Source organism: Drosophila willistoni (genome assembly GCF_018902025.1).
Source record: "Drosophila willistoni isolate 14030-0811.24 chromosome XL unlocalized genomic scaffold, UCI_dwil_1.1 Seg141, whole genome shotgun sequence".
Taxonomy (NCBI): domain Eukaryota; kingdom Metazoa; phylum Arthropoda; class Insecta; order Diptera; family Drosophilidae; genus Drosophila; species Drosophila willistoni.
This window is the reverse complement of record NW_025814052.1, coordinates 11,872,269-11,879,561: the sequence shown is the minus strand read 5'-3', so window position 1 is coordinate 11,879,561 and position 7,293 is coordinate 11,872,269.

Genomic DNA, 7,293 nt, shown 5'->3' with positions numbered 1-7,293 from the left:
TTATGCCAATAAAAAAAGAGTTTATTTAAATATAAAAGATATAGTGAGTTGAGCCATCAAAATTGAAATTGTTGAAATTATTATTGAAAAATCAGCAAAGAAATAAATTAGCATCACTCACTAACACACACACACACAACAATTTTTATAATGTTTATATATATAGCCAACAGATTTGCTGCGATCGCTTAAAACTAGGTCAAATCGATGGCATTATATTGAAAAGCGAATAGCCTTAGTATTAGAAGTATATAGACTAGTTAATCGGGCTGATCTCATATTTGGCATATCCTCTTAGCAGGGAAAATGAGAAAGTATTTCACTTCCTTACAGAAATAAATGAAGAGAGTAAGAAGAGGGCTTCAAGGGAAGGGGTCATGAGGTGAGTTGGGAAGGGGGTAAAGTAATAATTAAAGTTATGCACGTTTTCCCACAAATTGCACATGACTTTTTTGTAAATTTTTTTGTTTGTTAACAATATACACATGTTTTCTCCTCTCTTTCTTTCTTATTCTTTTGGTCTTTTCTTTCTTTCTCTGTTGTTGTTTTTTATTTATTTCTTTTGGTTTTTGCAAACAGAAGAACAAAAACAAAAATAGAAATTGGAACCATTTTTGTTGTCTCCCCGGTTTTTTTTTTTAATTTTTTTTTTTTGCCCGCCGTCCCGGAATATTATTATTACCGATCGCTTTTATTTCTTTTTGTTGTAAATTTTATGTTTGCTCTCTCACGCACCGTTACCATTCACGTTCACAGTTGTTTTTGGAATGAGGAGGAGGCAGAGGTGGAGGTCTCGCCAGCTCGTTAATTTATAAGGGGTTGTTTAAAGACTATGTTTGACGGCGCTGCAAGGGGGGCTCGCAACTCGATGTCGCAGCTCGATCCAACATGCAAGTCGATCCAACTTCCAACAAAAGATCACTGTTTATACAAAAGAGAGTAAAAAGAGAGTAAAAATCGTGAGAAATGGTCGAACTCGAGCAAAGGAGTCAGTCTCCGACCATTCAGTCGAGCAAAAGAGTCAGACTCCGACAATAGAGTCGAACATGCAACCTCAGAGTCGAACGTCAAAGAAAAGAGAACAAAGAGCATGGAACAAGGAGCATTCGTGTCGCATTGCTTTTCGGTTTTGTCTTGGTTCGGCTCGATTCGGGTCGTTTCGTTGCTAAGAGCGCAATGATCGTACATACGATCTTGGGGCCATTTAAGAGAGAGAGAGAGAAAGATTGTGAGCCAAAGAGAGTCAAGAGCAGTGCTGGGCATTTTAGCCATTTTCAGCTAGATTTAAGCTGATCTTTATTTAAATGGGAAAATATTGAAAAATCAATGTGATTTCGTTCAAAAACAAATGATTAGAGGATAACTTTTTGCTGATATATATGATCAATAGATCTGATCGAATGTGTAAAGTATTTAGAAAATGTTCATATTATGACGTTTTAAGAGCCCAATTCAAAGTGTATCTGTCCATAGATTTTAGATATCATTTCTATAACAATTCAATGTGATCATATATAGTATATAAATATATGTTTTCAAGTAAATATGTAAACATTTATCTTATTCACATACGTTTCATTCTGTTAATTGTATGTTTTGTAGGTTTCCAATGAAATTTGTAGTTCCAAAAATCATGTGCGTGACTTTTGCTGGACTCTTGCTGAGTATTTCAACATAATCGCTTTGTTTTTCTGTCTCCCTCGCTCAGTGCCCCCTCTCCCTCTTTCTCTCACACACACAAACACACACACACACGGAGAGTGTGTCTCTGTTTTATTCTCTGTCGCTATCTCTATTGAGAGATTGTCAATGATTAATGGCCAGAAATGGAAATGGTAAAAATGCATTTTAGTTTTGGGCCTTCTCATTTCTCCGTGCAACTAATTGAGAAATTTACATGCCGACACACACAGTCACACAACTACACACACACACACACACACACACATGGAGAAGCTAGCAAAGCATTGAAAACAAATTTGCCATTTGTTAGGGAAAATCTACATTTTTCCAATTTTCAATTTGTTGACCTTTACGAGGTCAGAGTGAGAGAGGGATGGAGTAAGTGAAGAATTATCGGTTAAATTGTAGTTACCATACTAACTCTGGTCCCACTGAGTGGTTGAGTGGGTGGGAGGGTGGTTGGGTGGTGGTTTTTGGGTACAGCTGGTCTAAATCAATCTCATTCATTGCCATGCATGAAAGTATTTTTGAGATACATTTTGTTTTTTGAAGTCAATTTCAATGGGCAATTTAATTTTGATTTTTTCCATTTCACTTTCATTTCCAGTGTGTGTGTGTGGGGGGGGGGGGGGGGGGGGGGGGGGATGAGATCGGACATATCCTTAATTTCAACTTGAATCCATTATTTTGTTGTTGGATTGCCAAATTGTATTTCACGCTACTTTTAATTAGGCCTCTTCGTTGCGGCCCTTTCCCTCCAAGTCGAGAAGTCAATCTCACAATCTGTTGCTGAAGAATACCCTATAAATACATGTGTAGGGTATATCAGCATTTTTCTCATACATTATTATGGACAAATTTGGAATTATTTTAAACAAATATTGTTGCGATTCCAAGTTAATATATGTGACCAACTTAACGCTTGGTAATTGACCTTCTGCATTTTGATTGCAGGGTATTGCAAATTTGCTTGTGTTGCTTCTCTCTTTTCTCTTTGTTTTTTATGTCTCTTAGGGCCCACATAATGGCCAATTAGGCCCACTTGGCTACGATTCCTCATTGGACATAACGCGCCTCCTTCTTGCCCATAGGTCTTGTGCGTTTACATTTTGTTAATGGTCAAGTGTATTTTGGGAGCTGATGCGTTCTGTCTGGGCCCTAGCATTGGCCTGGTCTGGTTTTGGTTTCAATTTCCCTCCCCCCGATGGCCAACAAACTGGAAAGAAAAAAACCGACCAAAAACTTCAAGTTTTGCTGCTGCTCTTGGTACTTTTCCTTCTTCTTTCTCATCTCGCCTCATCTTATATATATATATATATATATACTTTTTTTTTTGGTTTGGTTTGGTGCTTTAAGTGAAATCAATTAAAAAATTTCTTTGTCTTTTCGAATTGTTTGTCTTCTTCTTATGTTGTTGTTGTTGTTGTAGTTGGCTTAGTGGCAGCAGCGGCTCGAAGTGGCATTTGGAATTTTCAATGGAAATTAATTTCTTTTGTTTTGGTTTTTTTTTTTTTTATTTTTTATTTTCGTTAACTGTTGTTGTACTTCTTCCATCTTGTTTAATCATTTTCACTTTTTTTTTTCTGTTGTTTTGTTTTTACTTTTTTTCTTGATGAATGTTCTCGTTTTCACTTTCTTTTAGAAAACAAAAAGTTATTACAAACGCAGAGGAAACTAATTAAAAAACAAAACAAAAATCAAAAGGCACTTCGAATCGAGTTTGGTATTGAAATGAATTTTGTTTATGCCTCTTTGATTTTACACTTGGCCAATATTAATGGAATTTAAATTTCTTACCATAAATTAGCATTCTGTCAAAGACATTAAACAGATATTGAGGAAACTTGTTTTAGTTCAAATTTAAATGGAGATTAGAAAGCTTTTAACTCGTTTTTGAATTGAATACTAAGGATTTGTTTGGATACAAAACTCATATTGGGCTTTCTTTTCCGTATTCATATCAAATGCCATGGAGAGGCTTTTGTTTGTTCTGTTTTTTGTTCTTCCGAATTTAAAAGTAGGTTAAGTCTTTTATATAGATTCTATAGGTATCGTACTTGAATCCTTAGCTTAACAAAGCTGGACCATCAATTCATGTGTGAATGAGTGAACATATTTTCCCCCAACTCTAAGCCATAGCTGGCGCTTGACTCTTTACGATTTATGTATCTTGGCATGGGTGTGTGTGTGTGTGTGTGTGTGTGTGTGTGTGTGGGTAAAGTCAAAACGCAAATTGACAACTTAATGCCGAGAAAGTTCAAAGTGCGCCACCATAGCCGTTCCCTCATCAGAAACAAAGTTCCCAAAACGAATGTTCGTGTCGATGTCGATGCCATTCGACATTGACATTCAAATCTAAACATAAATAATAACAATGATAAACATATCAACACGCCGGGCCAGGGCTCAGATATCTTCCCCCCTCCCCTACACCACCCCACCCTCTGGCCTACCGAGTGAGTGATGGAGCACAGGGAGCAGAGTTGGGTGTGGTTTTGGAGCAGTCAAACATTTTTAGGATTCATTCGCTTCGGGCCTATCAAATCGAACTGAACAGAACAGAAGAGAACCACAACAAAAAAAAAACAAAAAAAAAATAAAGAAATGAGAAGAAAACCGAAAAAAAAGGCAAATGGCAAAAGAAAACATCAGGAAAAAGCTTACAGTATTAAGGCCAAGACAACGACTAACAAATACTCTGCAGTAACTTAACTAATGATTGTGAGATGAAATTTTTGCATGATTTCAAAAGATCTGCTATAACCTAATGTATGAAATTCACTGCCCGAATGTATAAAGACAATCATGTTAAAGAGGATAACAAATATACCCGTTTTCTATCACACTCTAGTTAGAGGGTATGACAAGTAAAGCTGACAACGATAGGCACAAGGAATTTGTATTTTTTTCTCTTTTTTTTTTTTTGGTTGGTTCCCAACATGAAAAGTGGACAGCAATTTGCAAAGTTTTCTTCAACACACAGAAGGAAAGAAAAAACAACAATAACAAAACAGAATGGAAATAAAAGGGGGGAAAAACCATTTAAAGCCAAGTGAAAGAGAAAAAAAACGACAGGAAAACGGAAGATAGTGAGGAAAAGAAATTTCATATTCTCTTAACAACGATCATATTCAACTAGTTTTACATCTGAAGGCATTTTCATGCTGTTGTCCCCTGTCAAATTTGGTTTATATCCACAAAAGGGAGAGAGCCCATCATGGTCCAGTCTTGAGAGTCCAGTGGAAAAAAGGGGCAAATAACAGAGACGTCGCCGCATTGTCGGGTTTGTCGTCATGACATTTGAACTTGGCCATGAGTCATCAAAAAAAACTTCAACTTGGACTTTACCTACCACTACGAGTCAGTGTGTGTGTGAGTCTGTGTGTGTGTGTGTGTTGACATTGCAGTTTAGTTTTTATGCTATGTATGTGTGTTTGTGTTGCTATGATGCTGGATATCAATTGATCTGACCTTCCTGGAAAAAAAAAACAAAACAAAACAAAAAGAAGTAGGAGCGAGTACATTGCTTTTCCATTAACAAGTCAACACATTTTTCATATTTATCATCTCATTGTCTTGTTCATATGCCATGCCTGCATATATATACAGTTCGGGATCGTTAAGGGATTGTCAAGTGACGACCCGCCCGCTGCCCGCTGAAGGGAATGTCTTAAGGAAAGGCATGTCAATCAAATATTTTAAATTGGAATTTTCTGGACTTTCGCCCATTGGTCACTGCTCTGTTTTCACTCCATTGTTTATTCAATTAAATATCGTGTAGATATTCTATATAGCCTATTGGAAAATAACTAGATTGATTTGTTAAGAAAATTTCAAGCCACACATGAAAGGGAAATCTCTTATATTTATATTCCCTTTGATTGTAAACATAGTATACTTAATGAAAACATAGTAAGAGTATAGAAATTTCGGCAAAAAATTTAAATACATAGTTCTGATTTTTTGACCTTTTTTCGTGTTGCCGTAAAAAAGAAAACGAAAACGAAAACAAAAAAAAAAAGGAACATAACATTGACCTTTTGGCCTGGACTCACTCTCCCTCTCCCTCTCTCTCTCTCTCTCTCTCTCTCTCTCTCTCTCTCACGTTTCCTACTTTGCCTGGGAGCCTTTTTTCCTTCCTTTCTTTCCTACTTACTTCCTACCCAATCAATGGACTGTCATAATAATAATAATTTCCATCATATAAATGTCAGTTTAAGTAAAAATAACTTCATTCTCCTACCAACATATACTACACATTTACAGAATTGGGAGTCACATGAGTAGTATGAAGAGGAGGTGGTGGTGGGGGGGGGGCAGGAGGCAGATGTTGAACCATGAAGGAGGATGGAGATAAAGAAAAAGTCTGCTGCTGTTTGTTGTTGTTGTTTTTGTTGTAAACTAATTATAATCAATTCTAATCGTCTTTAAATTGCTGCTTTTACTGCTTCCTTTTCTGGGCCGGACTTTAAAAGGTGTTTGTTATAGTTGTTGCCACTGTAAGCAACAATGCTTCCGCCTAGTCAGTGGGCCTTCTCCTCCTTTTAGCCTTTTTTCTTCTCTTGCTAGCCAACAACAACTGGTTGGCTATTTAGTATGTGCATGTAATTCGCCCATGTCCCATTATGCCAACAAAATGAAAAGTCCATCTACATTGTTGCTGAGGTTTCCTTCCACAAGTTGACGCAAGTTAGAATAGACGACTCAATATCTATAAATATCATTTACATACCATTTACATGAAAGAAAGAAATCTATATAGAATCATCAGGGAAAGAGTGTCAAATTCTTCGTTACATTGCTTCCTATGTTTTCTTTTCTTCGTGCTGTGTGTTGGGTTTATTTTTTATGGGCTTTTCCGCTTTGATTCTATTTTGAACTGAACTGTACTAAACTGGGAGCGGTTAGTCTCTAGTTATGGTCAGCAAAAAGCAGATGAAGCATTTGATTTTTTCTTTTTTTTTTTTTCGTTTGATATTCAACAGAAAACTCAACTCAAACTGCAGTTAGAGAAAATTGAAAAAGACTAACCGCAATGTATCAGTTTAACACGACAATCTACTTACAATGACGAAAACAGAATAGCGAAAGGATTTGAAGGGGGGATTATGGGTGGATGGTGGGTGGTGGTGGTTACCGTAGGTGTCTAAAAGTAATATAGGGTAATGGAGAGGACAGCCGCAGCTTTGCCTTTTCCATTTTCCTGTTCGATGCTTCGCGTTGTTTGCTGTCAAATTGACATTTTTCGTTTTCGCTTAAAAACCACAAAAACCGCCCAGATTGTTTGTCTTAACAGCAGCTGGCATCTCTCTCCTCCTCAATTCGCCTCCCCCCGCCAGAAATATATTCTCCTCCTCCGCCATTTGCCTGTCAATCACGCTCACACACACAGCCCATTTTCAATCCCAATTCTGATGATATTTTTCACATTCACAGCCTCCAATGTCTTTCCCCTAACCAATTGGAACTTCATTTGACGTTCGTTTTCTACATTCCAAACATACATATAATACCCAAGCACCCAAACTCCTCCCGCATTCGAATTCGCATCCCATTCCATCAGATCCCGCAGCAGGCGCTAATGTTTGCTGTCACACAGTTAGTAGGTAG